Here is an 18,208-nt window from a genome sequence, read left to right on the forward strand (position 1 = left end):
GTTGGTTCTAATGTTGGACATTTAGTTTTATTAGAAGGAGAAATGATATTTAGACAAACTGGATTAGAAACATTGACTAAATGAGCCATAGGCATACAAAATGTAACCTGGGGCTTGTGGCTCAATGAGACTCTCAAAACAACTTCAACCAATCATTGCTGTGGACATACCTGTATGGTACAGGATATTTTTAAATCACCTCAAACAATTCCACCTTTGAAATGATATATACAGGTAGCCCAGTCCCATGGCAAATATCCGTCTCTAGCTTTCTCATATAGTTTAGTCACAATACGCTGGTTTTTGACCTCATAAAGCTATTCAAAGCGTGTTATCCTTTTTGGTTAGTCCTAAAGCATTTTCATTCTTCCATGTTAGGTTTTTCTGTTCAGTGTTATCAATTCTCTTATTGCTTATACTGCCTTTTCAGTAGAACCAAGGAAAATCTGAACCCCCGACAAATCTTTCTATCTTCTCTGAACCAAAGCACTATCCAGAGAGAAATCTATCCACATTCACAGATGGGTGCTTAAATATACTCATGGTCTCAACAGAAATTGGTAATCCTACCATTTTCATTTTTCCCCTTTTACATAGTAGATATTTCAAAAATTTCCATTCTTATCAAAACACTTTTTCACACCATACCCATCAAACTTCATTTTTTGCAGATATTTTTGCATCATATTCACAGAGAGAGTTAAGCAATGAGGTGAGTTTAACAATTTCCACCCACAACTATACAGATGAACTTACACCCACCTTACTCCTTTCCTAAGGCATAGAAAGGGTGCTCTTTCTACCCATATTCCTTTCTAATCCATTCCTCCATACTATCACAGCCCTGACTCTTATCCCATCTTGCAGTCTCTCAAAGCTCACACCATTTGCTACCTCCTCTCTTTCACTTACATGTAACCACTTCTTTATCTGCATTAAAATTGAGAAGAAAATATTTATTAATATTCAAGTGCTATCCATCTATACATTCTCCCCTACTCCACATTCAGGAATTAAACTCACTTCATTTTATATCCAACATCAGGAGCCCATGGAACACAGAAGAAATGTCCTCCTGGACACAAAAAGACAAGTGACCATGGTAAAAGAAGTGAAGGGGTAAATACATGGAACATTTATGGAAGTAAAGAAAAGAAAAGCTGGAAAGAAAAATGTCCGTGGGTGACAGTCAGGGCCAAAATTCAGTGTCCACATGTTACACCAGACTAAAGCCCCATAATTGTGGATTAAATGAGGACAAAGTTGTTTTACTTATTAGACTGCAATGACATTTTAGACAGTCATCATGGAGGCTATGCTAAATTTGAAATTTCAGTTTTGAGAAGATCTAAATTGGATGTTTCATGTAGAAAACAAGATTTATGTAACAATATTTTTATTTCATAGAACTTAGTTTAAAATATCTTCTTCATTTGCAAACTGATTTCCTTTTTTTAATTAAAAATACATAGCAAAGAAGTCAATGCCGGATTTGCCCAAGTTAGTTTAATAATGCCATTCTACACTTCCAATGTAGACTGAATTCCTAGAACTAATGCTATTAATTGTGGTCCTATAATCAGAAAAGATTTAAAATTAGGAAAAGGAACACCACTACCAGAAATACATATGTTATTTATTTCATAGCCTCCTATTTCTGTTTATGGATTCAATAACCTCTCAGTTATCTGAAAATACTAATTACAATTTTGTAGAAATTCTGTTCTGTTCCTTGTTTAATCTTTTTTACTTCCTTACCATAAGATTGAATAAAAGAGATAAAGTCTTACTGATATTTCTGATTTTTTCCTTTTTTGCATTTAACAATTATTAAAGATTTGTCTCAATACTAATGAGGAAGAAGCTTCGACATCAAGTCTTAGGCAATATTCTAATCTTTTCTGTAGGTAATTATTTTCAGGGTCAAAAAATAAACTACATGTTTATAAAGAATATTATAAAGGAACAAAGAAGAGCCTATTACTGTGTTATCAGTTATTTTCTAAAATTAATAGCTGGGTTTAGATATTTTATTTGAATTTTTCTGGTTCTGACTTTTCTCTGCCATAGTTTTTATAAATTAGAAGGTGCGTGCACTTCTGTACATATGTATATATACATACATACATACATACACACATACTCTTTCTAAAAGACTGAGTCAAGATGAACTGTTATAACATTTTCTTCAACTTAAGTTTGTTTATGTATTATTAAATAGTTAATAGTTTTCACTTTCATGTCTTATTTCAATTCAGCTAACAGTTACTGAATGCTTTATTTTAATTATTTATTGGTATTTTAACAAGAAGAATAAAGGTGAATTATAGTATATGCCTTTCTGGTAAATAAAAATACTAAAGGGAAATACACAAATAAAGAAGTAATGTGAATGAAATAATATACTACAAAACTGACTTATGCATAAAGGCTAGAAGGGGAAAGATAAATTATGTGGTGAAATCAGAAAAAGCAGATGGTCATCAAGGCTTATATTATCTAGGAAAAAACAAGAGAAGAAAAATCACTGAAACATTATTACATGAGCAAAATATCAAGATATTTTGTTCCTTTTGTCTTGGAAAGTCAAAACAAAACAAATGATGATAACAAAATTCCTAAGATGGTTTTAAATTTCAAATAGGACAGCAGTAAAGAACTATGGCAGTAAAGAATTATGACTTCCACAAGATCTAGAACAAGCCCATGTGGGTCTGCCACTCATGTAAATATCATTCATCATGTACATCATAATGGAACAGCCTTTTTAGAAGCGCACATCTAGAAAATTAATAATAAAATATAAAATCTTGTTGAATTCATTTTAATCCAAAAGAGGCCACCAGTGGGGTTTTTTTGTTTTTTTTTTTGTAGCATTGCACCATATAATTAAGGAAAATAATTTGCCAAAAAACATGCCTAAATATATGTGTGCATGCAGGCACTGGCACACGCTTTTGTGTTGGAAGGGATGCAAGGAGGCATAATATGCTGACCATTAGCATGAGGAATTTGAAAACTTGATTTAGATTATTAATGAGAAAATATATTCATGGTAATAACATTGTATTGAAGGGAAAAAAATTAAATATAAACACATAACTTGCACAAATTGGTCTTTCAGGAGTTTTTGCACCACCTCACTCAATGTGCAACATGTCATCTTGACATTTTAGTGAACTCCTTGACTCCACAAAGATGTATCTTTTTTTTTTTTTAACTTTGATTGGAGTATACTTCCCTAACTACTTTACCAATGACCTAACCATAACCCTTTTGGTGAAAAATGCATTTTTTATAAAAATAAACATAAGCCGTGAAATAAAACTTAGGCAGACTGAATTCATCATATTACATATTAAACACAAACTTTAATGCAGCAGAAAAGGAAGTAGGAAGAGCTACCGACACAGAAAAAATGTAACTGAAGTCTTATCTGAGGTTTGTTCAAACCAGCAAAACCACTCTTAAAAAAAAATATAGACCTAAAACCCATCCATACCATTCATATAACTCAGGCTTACCTCAGTGAGATGCTGAGAGATGTCTCACAGAGTAATAGAGCTAGACAGAAAATCAGATTTGTGTGTCTTTTGTACCTAGCATATTTTATCTTATTTAACCACTCTATCCCTTTGCCTGACTCCCTTTCCATAACAGTACAGTTCAGTACAACCTTGACTGACGCCAAATGGTTAAAAAAAAAAAGAATCTGAGAAATTTAACAACAACATATGTAATAGAGTTCTGTGGGTTGGGGCAATTAACTATTCTTACTTTTATAACTAAACTCCTAGAGAAATTGCTAGAATGAGCTAACATTTTTATATACCTTTTCCATCCTTAATTAAAATGTTTATTCTCTGGGAATTAAGGCAAGTGAGAGAGCTGAATTAATGAATCACTATGTTACTTAAAAGGAAAAGAAATTATAGATAGATATATAGATATGTCTATCTCCTTTTCTTTCCTTTCCAAGAATATGCTTCCTACCTGCTGTACCTGTGGAGAACACTAATTACAGCTCTTCCTTCTCTTGTCTCTTTAAGCTACGTGAGGATGATTGATTATTCTACTTTGTTCCCCTGTTCCACATTAAATCTCAGCTTGAATGGAGTAATTAAATATACAAACTGCATTGTCTGTATAATAGACATTTGTCATTCTTTTTGTCCACATGTCAGGACTGAATACTTTTTATATGTTTGAGAATTCTCCCAAAGGAAAATACAGAAATTTGCCTTTCCTGCCAGAGTACTTAGATTTGACCTAGGCTCCACAAATCAAAATCAGTGTATGAAGCTTTAATCTAGAAACTGGTCATGTGGAGCAGCAAGCAACACACAGAATTTGTTACTGCGTCATGGGTGGCTGCAACAATGTTCCACTTTCAGGGTCAGTTTGGCAGTAATTCTAGCAATTGTGCCTGGTGGCAGCATGTGCACAGCAAGCTGCAGGGTCTGTTCCTGGAACCAGCTGGGGTCAGTATGTTTCCATTGGAACAGTCTTGTAGTATCATTTGCTTGATGCTCTTGACTGTGAGTCATTACAGCCTGGTACTCAGACATTTCTTAAGATTCTGTGGCTCCATAATAGCAATTGATCAATTCATTTCCTCTAGAAACTATTTAAAGTATGTTTTTCTTGCTTCCAAACAAAAGAAACTCTGACTCATACACTCTAATACAAATTTTAAATCATATAAAATAATTAACTGTTTCAAGTTATTTGAAATAAGTGATAGAGAACTTGTACTGATAAAAACAAAGAGCAAAAGTAGCACCCCTGCCCACAAATGCAGAGAATGAGTGAATATTTTCCTTGTTATTTTGCTAGGGGAAATATATTTTTCTCATAATTCTATACTTTTGTGGGACTCTCATTTTTTACTTTGAAATTCAATATAGTTTAGGTATACAAAGGAAAAATGGTCTCCACTGGAAATATGGTTAATATATAATTGTAGGTTATGGCTTATTTTTAAAGACGTTACCTTGCTCCATACCAGCATACCTTTAATCTTTGAGGGTGATGTCTGATGAAGTTTATGAATCTATTTAATTTATATCTTATCAGAGTTTTCAATAAACTTTCCAAATGAGCTGTGAGCTTTTGCTTATAGGGTTGTTTTCCTTCTAAAAATATAATAATATGATCAGCTTTCTTTGTAAGGACTTTGTAAAGAAAACTATTTAGAAGCAATGCCCCAAGCCATTGATACTTATAGATATTATTAATAATAGTATACAGGAAGCATCTTGGTTCAGTAGAAAAAAACATTTTTAAGGTAGAAAATCTGACAGAAACATATTTCTGCTATGAAAAGGGATTAAGCTCACCCTCACCCCATGATTTAAAGAGCAATGCTGATTCTAAACTGAGAATGCAAATAATAAAAAGCAAAGACATAGTGTGCTTGAGTTAGAAGAAAGAGGGATAAAACATTAAGCAGCCAACCTAGGGATTAATAAGGCAATTTTAATACTACTGTGAGACCAGTAATTACAATCGCTGAAATGGGAAGTAGACATCTTACAGCAGATGGTGTGGGTAAAGAGTGAGATGGAACATAAGCAGAGGATCTTGACCAGGAAAGCGGAGTCTGTGAGCTACAAATGCTTAAGTCTACAGTGGTCAACACCAGTTCTAAAGAGGTAACTGGAGATGGAGATTAGAAGCTAGTGTAACTATCTCTTACATATTTTCCATATATATGTGTGTGTGTGTGTGTGTGTGTGTGTGTGAGACTTATGTGTAGTTATCTATCTATAAAACGATCATTCTCTCTACATATGTATGTATAATTGTATTGTCATTATACCTTTTGCCAGTTCCATAAAATCCCAAGAGAAAGAGCCTTTACACACGGTTACATGTTAGCTACATGGTTCATGTAAATACCCTATGACAACTTGAATCAGGATTCTGGTGCCCTAAGAGAATATTTTTCTACATTATATGAGATCTGTTTTTCCCTGGCTAGTCTTTGAAAGAAACAGCCATAAAAACTTAAAAATATTTCCAGTAAAAAGAACAAGCATAAAAAAACATGGAAGAAGCATATTTCTCAGGAAAAAGAAGTAGAAAAATCAGAATAGTAACATCAGTAGAACATACAAAGATAAATTTCATTATTCCTTTTAGTTTGAATAAAAGCACGTGTGTAAGATGTTTCACAAATGTATGTTGAGACAAAAAACAATATAACATCATCTTGAAGTGAGAGAATTCAGCAAATAATGGGATCAGTATCGCATTGCACTTTTATTGTGAGGGGAAAGTATTTGCTAATTTAAACATGAAACTTTGCCTTGACTAAACACTTAGAACAAGGATCTGTCTGTTGTCTGAGCCTGAATTCCTTCTGTGAAACAGAAGATATACAAAGTCTTGGTACATTGTTATTTCTTATGGATCCAAAGAGTTTTATTTGAATATGTAATACAAAGTTGACTTGATAACTGTGAAATTAAAAAGCATAGAAGAGACAAAATCAATTGTCCTAACATAAGGAATTTTGTTTTATATAGAGTCATTAAATAACTGCATGCTGAAGCTCTAGCCCCCAATACTTCAGATCCAATGTGACTAAAGCCCTCATAAGAAAAGAAACTTTGGGCAGACAGACAACAGGGATGTATCCACAGAGAGGAAAGGTCATAGGAAGACACAGAGAAAAGGTGACCATCTGTAAGCCAAGGAAAAAGGCCTCGGAGGAAATCAAATATGCCAACACCTTGATCTTGGACTTCTAGATTCCAGAACTGTGAGAAAAAATAAATTTCAGTTGTGTAAGCCACCCAGTCTGCAGTGTTTTGTTATGGCAGCTCTAGAAAACCAATACAGTTACAATTGGATATATTTCAGCAATGCATATTAATATATTCTGTGATTATTACATTGTATTCAATGTATTACATGAACATGATTCATTTTGGCCTATCATTGTCCATCTCTAACATATGCTAATGATCAGTACACATTAATTTTCTATAAATGTTGAAATTTTGCATGAAAACCAAAAGCCATGTCAAAAGAGCTAAAATATAAATATCATTTATACATCTCCATGTCAAAATGACTAATATCTAGTTTTCTAATTAAGGCATGTGAAATATACATTCTTGTTCAATGTTTGGTCCTAGCAAGGTACCTTTGCATGCATGGTATTTCTGTTTGAGAATTAAATTAAAATGAATAATGCAGATATTATCACGATTTTTAACATCATTCAGTATGTTTTAAACTATAAAATATCCTTTATAATGACTGAACACTTTATTTTGGACAGAGTGCAGCAGAATAACTGAATATTAAAACATGTCCATTTGATTAAAATAACTATTTGATGCTTACTGAAGGTTTTCTCTTATAATCTCCTTTTCTTGGCCTGATTTACCAGGTTCCATTCTCAGAAAGTACCTACAGAGGCAGTTACCCACACATAAGTAGTGGCAGGCTTATAACTGGGAATGTATCTTTGCCTGCTTTATTAGAAAAAAAGAGATTAGCAATCCTAGAAACATCAGATCTGCTGATAAATTTTGGTAGCCACGTTCACCAACTTTGATAAAAAATGTTTTAGTAAAGAGTGATATAGTGACAACTTTTCCCAATTCTTACCCTACCCAGACACTGAACATGAAATTCTACTCCCAGGAAACTTGGGAAATTTTGACCGTTATTGCTTCATTTTTTTTTTTTTTCCTGGTATAAAATCTTTCTTCCATCTTTCTGGGAATTCAACAGCATGAATGGTAGTTCTTTTGATGTTTTCACATAGATCCCTGAGGCTCTTTTTTTTTTTTTTTTTCCCCCTCAAACTTTTCTTATTGTCTTCTTTAGACTGAATACAATTTGTTGATCTATTCTCAAGTTCAGTAATTTTTTCCTCTTTCATCCCCATTCTGTTATTGAGTCCAGCCAGTAATTTTTAATTTTTTTAAAATTTCTACTTTGTTTTAGTTTTGATTTCTATACTGAGTAGGTCTATCTTTCCATTAATTTAATGTAGCATATTTGCAATAGCTACTTTAAAATATTTGACTGATTATACTATCTAGGTTTTCTCAGGTTCAGCATATGATTGTCTTTTCCCTTAAGAACTGGTCACATATCTCTAGCTCTTTGTATGCTAGCAATTTTGGATTGGACCCTGGATATTTTCAATGCTGTGTTGGGCAGACTCTCTTTCCTTTTAGAATCCTCAGGAGAATGATGATTTTTTTGTGTGTTTTGTTTTGTTTTGCTGGGCAGCCAACTGAGTTAGGTTCAGATAAAGTTCTGGCAGTACAATTTTCAGTTCATTTTTCAAAGCTTATGCCTCTTTGAATTTGCCCCATGCATGCATCACCCAGATGTTTATCTGAGAACTGGGCCATGCCTAAATATCTGAGAAGTTCTCAAAGACTTTGCTGTTTCTTTCTGTTCTGTTGCAAAGGTAGCTCAGGAGTGAGCCCACACCTTGTGTTGATTTCTGCATAGAATTAGAATACCTACTTTCTCTAACTCTTTCTTCTCCAGAACTCCCTCTGCAATATTCAGACTAAATAGGCCCCATTACTGTTTTTCTTCAAAAAGTAGGGTTTCTGAGTATTGTAGGCTAAATTGTGTCTCTCCCCCAAAATATGTTAAAGACCTAAACCCAGGCACTTGTGACTGAGTTTCTGCAAATGTAATAAAGATTTAAGTTAGATGATGTCCTACTGCAGTAAGATGGGCCCTTAATCTAATATGACTGGTGTCCTTGTAAGAAGAGAGGAGACACAAAGATAGACACAAACAGAGATGAGAATGCCATGTTTCTGAAGACAGAGATACACAGAGAGAAGATGGCCATCTGATAATGCAGGTAGAAACTGGTACCTATAAGCCAAGGAACACCAAGGATTGCTTGTAAACACCAGAAACTAAAAGAGGTGAGGAAGATTTCTTCCCTACAGATTCAGGAGAAACCTACAGACCTTGATTTTGGACTTCACGCCTCTAGAAATACGAGACATACTTCTATTATTATAAGCTTTGCAGTTTGTGGCACTTTGCTAAGGCATCCCTAGAAAACTAATACATTGCATTTTTATCTCTTGCAATGCTGTCCTGGAAGGCAGCTCTGGGACAGTGCCCACATTCTTGGCAGATCTAAGGGGAAAAAAATAACCTGGTAAAATCACCTTTGTACATGTATTTCCAAGTTTTGAAATCCATTTACAATCTGTCTGCTTCTGTTAAGAGTCTTGACACAATTCATTAGTATGCAACAGGCTTACACCAACATATGGATCAAGGACTCATCTTTAACTTTTAATTTCTGGAATTAAATCCATTATTCTAGCCTATTTATTTTAGATTTTATTCCCAAACCACAGCCGTTTCTGTCAGATATTTTAATCAAAAAATTTGATAGGATTACCTTCTTTGTCTTTCTTCAATTCATTTAAAAAATATGAAAAGGGGCAAGAACAGAGATCTGTAAAATATCATTAAAAATAAATCCTTTTCCTAGTTAGATGTCAATCTTAATTAGCCTTTTGGCATCAAAGCCACAGGCAACATATGAATTGATTAACTGGTGCCTCTGCTAACCCACATCAAGGATCTCATAAAATATTTTTACCAGGGATTCTTTCTAAATTCAACACGTAACATATATGGGAGTCTATTTTGCTCTACCAATAATTCTATGGAATGTACCATAAAAAGGAAATAATGCTAGTGTAGTCTAGCTTCCACTTACTATAGCAGTTCTATATTTTTGATACAATGTGATCACCATTGTTTCTGTGGTTAGGTAAATTTGGGATATTCTGGGCTAATGATAAAGAGATGATTTTTATAAATTACAGACATTCTCTGAGCCTTTTTTATGTTACTATGAAAAATATGCAAAAAAATGTATACTAGGCTGAATTTTACAAACTTTTTGACTGAAGAACTCTTTCTATGAGAATATTTACTTGTTAATATTTGGAGCAAAATTAGTGTTCTTTGAAATGTTTCAGAATTACTTAATCTTGTTAACTCCTAATGGTACCTGTTTTCTTTTTTTTTTTTTTTAATCTGCTTTTACATTTTTTTTCCCTTAGTGTTCACAAACATTTAAGGATGCTTATTTGAGTTTGTCAATATAGTTTCAAACGTAATGCCAGGTATTATGTAGTCTTCAAACTACTTTTTTTTTTAAAATTGTGGACAATTTGGCAAGATCCAGTCACGTGGAACCACTGCAGTACATAATTGCAAGGATTCGAAAAAAAGGATGCCTTAGTTCATTCAGTCCCCTGTGAACTGCTGATTCCTGTATGTCATTTGTATAGGTTGGAAGACATTGTCTCTTCGGAAACAATTCTGAGGTCTCATGACCTCTTCAAATATATTTGGATTTATTTCAACTCTTTTTCAGGTTGGAATTATACTTTCTACATAAGACATTCTTTTATTATTGTATCATTTTCCTCAACTAGCTAATTTGACTTTCTTTTTCTCCTAGAATCTCACTGCTCAAACTATTTTCTTTTTACTGTCTTTACCCTTATTCTTTTTATGATGTCACTTCTTAGGGTATATGCATTTATTCTTATGAACTATTTTCATACATAAGCTCTAAAAATCAGAGATAATCAATTAACTATCTGTGTAGGCCTAATGACTGCATAAATTCCAACTCACTGAGGTAATTTTTCTTTTCATTGTCAAAATTGTACTTTCAGAAGTTACCATAACTCTTTTTCTTTTTTTTTTTCTTCAGCCGGGGGAGGTAATTAGATTTATTTATATTTTTTTAGAGGCAGTACTGGGGATTGAACCCAGGACCTCATGCTAAAGCATGTACTCTACCACCTGAGCTACACCATCCTCCCCAGAAGTTACCATAGCTCTTAAACTTCGTATCTTTTTAAAGAAAAAAATACATCTTTATTTACTGAATGTTTTAAATATTTTGTGAGTCGCATTCTTAAAAAATTGTTGTAAATATTTGGTGCATGCATTGTCTAAATCAAAATATTTTTAGCAATTATTAAAACTTCCAGACTTACCCTAGGCCTACTGAATTAAGTTCTCCAAAGGAGAGAATCTACTGTTTGAATTTTTTAAAAAGTATTTGGGTGCTAAGTATTTAGAAACATTAATCAAGGATTACACTACATTTTTTCAGTTAATATGACCAGTAATATTAAATTGCATGGCTTCTTCCTATTTGATTTATTTCTTTTGAAAAATAATGCAAATATTTTATTCCAGTCTTGTATGCTACCCAGTATTGCCTGTAAAACTGTTCTAAAATAGTGTTCACCTTCATTTATTAAAATGTTATTCTCGTTTGCCAATTTACCATGCATTTTCTCCTCATATAATCTCTCTTACTGCTTGGATCCCCAAAGTATTTTCTTAATTCTTATGAGCTTCACATTGTACCAAACATTTACTTGTTTATTTATGTATTATCTTCCATATCACTCTATTACACTAGGTTCAAAATTCTTTAAGGATGGGAAGCATATCTTTAAAAACTCATTTTAGAATGCCAGCAACAACCGGCAAAATATTTTGTACAAAGATGCTCAATATGTTTGATACATTGAGTTGAATTTGCCTTATTTCCTGATTTTTTTTTTTTCATTTTTAGAAGGAGGTTGCCTCACTAGGGTTGTTAACTAGGGTTTTAATATCTCATTTGCATTCATGCATTTTAGTATCTCTTCCAATCTTGCATATGTGGGAATTTTTTTTTCTCCTTGACTCGTATGATGCATGCCAGAAACTTCTCTATCATTCTTGAATCATGAACTATGTGATCCTGTTTCATGATGCAAAACTTATTATTTTACTCACTTTTTATCAAAATGATGTGTCTAAAAATATTGTCATTCATGATGTCTCAACAAATTACCTTGCTAATATAAATTTGGAAAATACTAAACTGAATAAAGTTAAAATGATGTTTTTTTACTCAACAATGCTCCAAGTTCTTCAATGTATCCATAAGTAAATATAGTGTTAGTCTTTCAAATTTATTTAACCTAGGAAAAATAAAGTAAAATAAAAAGACAATCATTTTTCAATATATACATTTCCCAGAATAGTATTACTTTAATTATCATCATTTAGTATTAGTAACTTGTAAATCAGTATTCAGTAAATTAATAAATTGATTTTGGAGAAATGATAGGAGAACAAAAAAAAAAGTGAAACAAAACAAAAAATCATTAAAATATTTGCTTGGACAATACTATTTCTTGATTTAAAAACAAAACAAAACAAACATAAAAAAAAAAACAAAACAGAAAATAACCAAAAACTTCACAATGGATTCACAGGCACTATATTAGGGTTATAAATTCTGCAAAATACACACAGTATATATTTATGTTTTGGTTTGTGTATAATTATTTCTATATAAAAGGTTTTCAGTATTAATGAAAAATGAATTCATTCCTTGCCAATTCTCCCCAGGATCAACAACTCACACTTGTCAATCATAGATGATTACATATTATAAGGCAAACAATCATAATTAATTGCATTTACCAGGACCAAAACTAACATTAAGTTGATCATTTTTCCCTCATCTTCGGGACTAGAAATAATACTTTAAAAAATGTTATATCCCTAAACTTCTTACATAATGCTAAATGGACACTGAACACACAGTGGGTGATCACTTGATTCTTACTCAAATAGAGTCAACAAATCACAGATCTGCCCTGGATTTAATTTTCATACACACAGAGTTTACAAACTCCCTAGTTAAACATATGCAAAATTTTATGATTTCACATTTATAGAAAAAAAATACTAGAAATTGAGAAGTTATTTAACTTCTGTTAATAGGCATTATGCCATTATTGTGTTAAATTATTCTTGAATCAATATTTTGTGGTCTTCATTTAGTCACTGAGCTGAGTGTCCTCATCCTTCTTCCCACTGAGGATCTAATCAATCTTAAACCATTCATTATTTCCCTATCTTACCTAGCTGTATCAGCTTCTTCATGGGGAAATTCCCAGTTCTACTGTAAGTCATTCATTATAACTTGTTATTGCCTCTTGACAATGTGAGTTCATAATTGGGAATCAAATTAAGGGCTGATGATGAAATTAATAAAAATGCTACAAATATAAGGCTCCCTGCTTGGGAACATTGTAAAAAAAATAAAGCTGAATCCCTTGACAAACAGGAATATTTATCATCCATTTCCAGTACTTGAAAATGTTCTAATGTTATATAAAGATGGTACCTTCCTCAACAAATCTGACCTCAAAAGAAATGCTGTTCTGAGCCCTCTTCATCACTCTGTTAAGGCTTTAATTAAAAGGAAGATTTTTGGTTATAATTTATGCCCTACATTTCATTTATAGGTAAAAATAATGTATTGTAAGCTGTCAACTAAGGTTTAGAAAGTACAATTGATTACAATGTTTTCAATTTAGGATTTCCATGAAATGTGTTTCATATAAACAGAAACCAAATAGCATTAACTCAATGTAATATTCTTCAGAATCTAGTAGAATCTGAAACCTACTTTTATCCAATTCCCCTGTAGAATATTATATCATAAAATATTTATACCTTTTTTTACAGGATGTTTTTATGTAAAAACTCAATAAGACCAGTCCTTTCAGTAGATGAAATTAAATTGATTTTTGAAATTAATTCTTTTTCCTCACTTTAAATCATATGACACCATTTTTTACATATAACCCTATCATTCATGTTACTATGAGATTTTATTGCACTCCTTAGATATTTACAGTTTTCATATTGGTCTGAACAATTCACTATAATGCTTGTTCAATAAACTGATTAGAATGTCTCTTTATGTGAGAAGTTAAGTGACGGTCAACCGAAATTTAAAACAATAATAGTAGTAATAATGTTACAAAATCATTTTATTAGTAAAATAGTAAAAAATAGTTGAAGTTTTAATGCATGTAGATGAAGCTTCATCAGTTGACTAAGTCGACTGAATTTCATTTTTGCTCTGCCAAGTGCTATCTTCTGATAATTGTTTTTCTTAATTCTGAGCACACCTACACTGCTCTTTATTCATGCTAGTTCTTTAATTACCTTTTATGTTGTGCCCTTAAGTAATCATAGGGCTAAGCATACAACAAAAATAATTACCATGTTTGTTTAGTAGTAGCTGTCATTAATGGTGCAGAGATTATTTAGAGAGCCTGCATAACAAGAGATGCAACAACAAACACACTTGTGTCTCCACTGAACAATGGTAGGGATTGAATACTTGAACAATGAGCATCTTTATAAAGCATGACGGGAGTACATATTCTGCCTCCTTGGAGAGAGATGGATGGGTCTGGCATTGGGTTTTTTTGGTTTTTTTGGTTTTGATTTTGTTTACATTTTAATTAGGAAGGTATCCTTGTCTTTGAGTTAAACCCATAATACCAAATTTATAAATTCATCTGAAAAATTATAATAAGGTAGCCATGGTCTTGAAAATGCCAAGTATATAAAACACGTGGTTACAGATTTGTCTGAATGGAAGCTTGATGTGGTTGTTTTCATATTATGCCTATGAATTACCAAGAATTAAATTTCAAGATCAGGAAAGAATTCTAGGCCCAAGTCCTTCTTGAAATAAAATAAAATTCTCTGGCCTTTATCCATTATATAAACAGAATCTGGATCTGGATTTTTTTAGTATTTGAAATGGTGGGGTAAACTGTCACATACATTGTGGGTTGTGAAGCCTGATAGAAACATGGGATGTGGCAAATTGAGGTAGAATGGAAAAACAATTTTAGACTGAAGAAAGCGGTAGAGCAGAGTCAAGATGATAAAAATGATTAACAAAAGCTTGATTAATAGATTTCCTATAGGCTTCTTCATTCTTTCAGAACTTGACATTCTACTAGATTTCAAGAGACCTTTTAAAAATTCAACTTCATAAAAAATAATATATCTTTTTGAAGACAGGAAATATGTTTAATATCTACTGTGAAATATTCACCATTTTCAGGCAATTCAAAAACATCCAATAAATAAATATTTGATAAAAACAGTAGATTGGGATTATACTAGAATTTTAACTTCTATTTATCTCATTGATGGATGATGGCAAAATAATATATAGGAAGGGTCATAAAGAACAATCCTAAAATATTCACTGAAAGTCGCATTTTCCAGAAGAAAGGAATTGTTGAGTCTACAGTACCAATTCTAAAGCAAGCACAGGAGTTTTAAATGCAGCAATCTGGTTCTTGTATCAAGGCATGTGGCTGATTTGCATGAAGCTATAAATTGGTTAACAATTGAGACAGAGAAAGCATGTGACATCCAAGGTAAAAATCTTTAACCAAAATACTGATTTGGTTAAAAGTTAGACACTTAAAATTTGAAGGTGAGGTTTTCAGAGTAATGTACCTGGTACTCACTCCATCACTATTGATCCTGAGGGAGAAAAATCACAATAAGCAAAACAGCCAAAATGCAAGCACTCAGAGGAAGGAGACACAGCCAGAGACGTGAATTGTCCTTGAACTGGACTAGGGAACCAGCCACTGAATAATTGAGAATTGACTTCAGGTTGAATGTTGAATTTCCACTGTGTGCAGCAGCTCTGGAGCCCTTAGGCAATGATTTGATTTACATAGATTAAATCAATAAATAAAAGACAAACATAAGGAATAAATAAAAACTCATCTTCAGATAGAAATCATGCTCTTACGGTTTGTTTAGTTGAATTTTGGGGGCAAGACAAGCTGGCAAACTCTTCTGGCTTTCAAAATCAAGTATCTAAGCTACTTTCCTTAACACACACACAAAAATTAGCAAACAGTGCCAGCAATTCATTTATGTACTTAGAAACTCTTCTTCAAGCTCATTAGGAAGCATACCTTTTATCAATTTAATATGTTTGTTTTATTCCAGTTCAAATATTGTAGTGTTTTACTTGGAATTTTTTTATAAATTGTGTGACAGTAATAATTTATTCCTTCTACAGCTATTTATTTTAAATTTTATTGATAAAGTCAATTTAAAAACCAAATTGTTCTCTTTTAGTTATTTTATTAATTTTTTGATTCATGTTAGAATTTTTATTTTGCAGTTTCTTTCATGAAACTCATGACAGGAAAAAATGAAGTTATTTCAATAGGTTCCTATATTATGAAGTCCATTGCAGAATGAAAATTAAAGCTTTGAACTATAGGCTAAGTCTTCTGGACAATATATACGGCTCCTTTCAAGGCTCTTCCACTTACATTTTATAACTAATTAGCTACACGTTTAAGATCCACAGATGTTTTACCACAGTGAGGGAAGATCAGAATATGTGGATAAAAAAAGGTTGGAACATGTATAAAAGCACTGAGAATATTACTAGGCTCTTGTCTCTTTAAGGGGCAGCCTATGTTTCTATTCTTTTTTTTTTTTTAGTTTCATAAAAGACATTTGATTTATTATATTACATCTGTATAACCTTCATTGAATGCAAGGCTTTCTTTTTTATACTATCACTGTTAATACCTGACATACATTGTTTTTCTCCTTTCCTTTCTTGTATAATTTGCTATTTCTATAAAGTTAATACACGATAATAACGTACATAATTTTGTCATTTTCATTTAATATTTTGTAATACATAAATAAAATTGTAAGGACTGCCATGCAATGTAAGGAATACGATCATATATTTTTAGAAATATAAGTGGTCTTAGAAACTCTAGTTCATCCATTTTGTCTTCTAATGAAGACAATTAGGCTCATGGATTTGTAAAATTTTCATGCCTGTCCAGGTTAATAAAAGAACCAAATTTAGAATCTAGTCCTCCCAATGTTTAAGTTAAAGACATTTATAAGGTAATATCCAATTCTTTGTGAGCTGTTCTAATAGTGAAAGTCATGGGTTTGAAGGAATAATCAGAGTAGCAGTACGCTCTCCGATCTCTTATTTATCATGGCACACCTGGGGAAATGGGTGAGACTGTTCATGGTGAGAAGAAAGGCCCATGGGTTCCAGTTACCTCACAGCCCACCCTGTTATTGCAAAGACTGTAGGAACAAATAACTCAGTAGCTCTGTACTCCACTCAGCACATGAGCATGCTATGGCACAGGAGTTGAGAAGCTCTATTACACTTATAAAAGATTATAAGATAAGGTTTTAACTCAATCTAAAAGATGCTTTAGTATTTTCATTCTCTATGAATTAGGACTATTAAACTAGAAATGAAAGTTCAACAGCCTTAAGAGTTTAAATCGCTATTGAAGATTATATGAAAAGGTCCATTTGGCAAAGCATTTATTTCCTTTGTCTACCACCATTTTAAAAGGTTGTGATGTGCCAGACAAAGTTACAAAAAAGAATTAATTAGGTAAAGAGAAGAAGGAGTGCGTTACAAATGCTGCTTGAATTTTAAAGGGAGTCATGTGCATAGTTAAAGCTAGAGCTTGGGTCAGAAGATCTTAGTAGACATTTCAGGAAAGAAAACATAGGAACAAAACTTTTTAAAGCAAAAAAATGACAGACAGCATCAGACATGAGTTTTAGTAAGATGATTCTGCTACTTTGCACAGAATGAATAAAAGGAAAATTAAGTGCAGTGGCTGACTGCTTGAATTCAGGGAATACCATTGGAGTGGTAGATAAGTAGAAATATTTGACAGATATTTTGGAGGTAGGTGAGATGTAGAAAAAAGGGGAGAGAAAAAAGCCAAAGGTGGATGCTATAAAATCAAATTTTTACAAGCAGGAGGAGAAGTTAGGGGACACTCGTTAATTTGGAGAGAGAAACTGATGAACTAATCGTACATAATTATTTTGAATCAATTTGGGAACTACTAACCAAACATAGTAAGTAGCCAGACGTAGACAGAGGAAAGAGGTGAAGGCCTAAGCTGAAGTTTTGTAGTCACTGAAATGAGATCACTCAGGGAGAACGTTAGAAGGTAAAGATAAGTTATAAAGAAGAGTGATGAAAAAACATAATGGAATGGGTCAATAAAACAACCTACAAAGAAATCTGAGAAGGAGAAGTCACAGAGTTCATAGAAAAATCAAAAGAAAGAAAAGCTTTTAAGAAATAGAATGGGTTCTACTAATCACTCGTTAGCCTATACTGAGTCATTAGATCCCAGTTTAGACTATGAGAAAAAAGTTACAAAAACTGTGATTGCTTAACATTTACTGTGCAATTTCTAAGTGCCAGGCACTGAGCAAAATTTTTGAAACACATTATTTTAATTAC

Source organism: Camelus bactrianus, chromosome 1, assembly GCF_048773025.1.
Source record: "Camelus bactrianus isolate YW-2024 breed Bactrian camel chromosome 1, ASM4877302v1, whole genome shotgun sequence".
In the NCBI taxonomy this organism is placed as follows: domain Eukaryota; kingdom Metazoa; phylum Chordata; class Mammalia; order Artiodactyla; family Camelidae; genus Camelus; species Camelus bactrianus.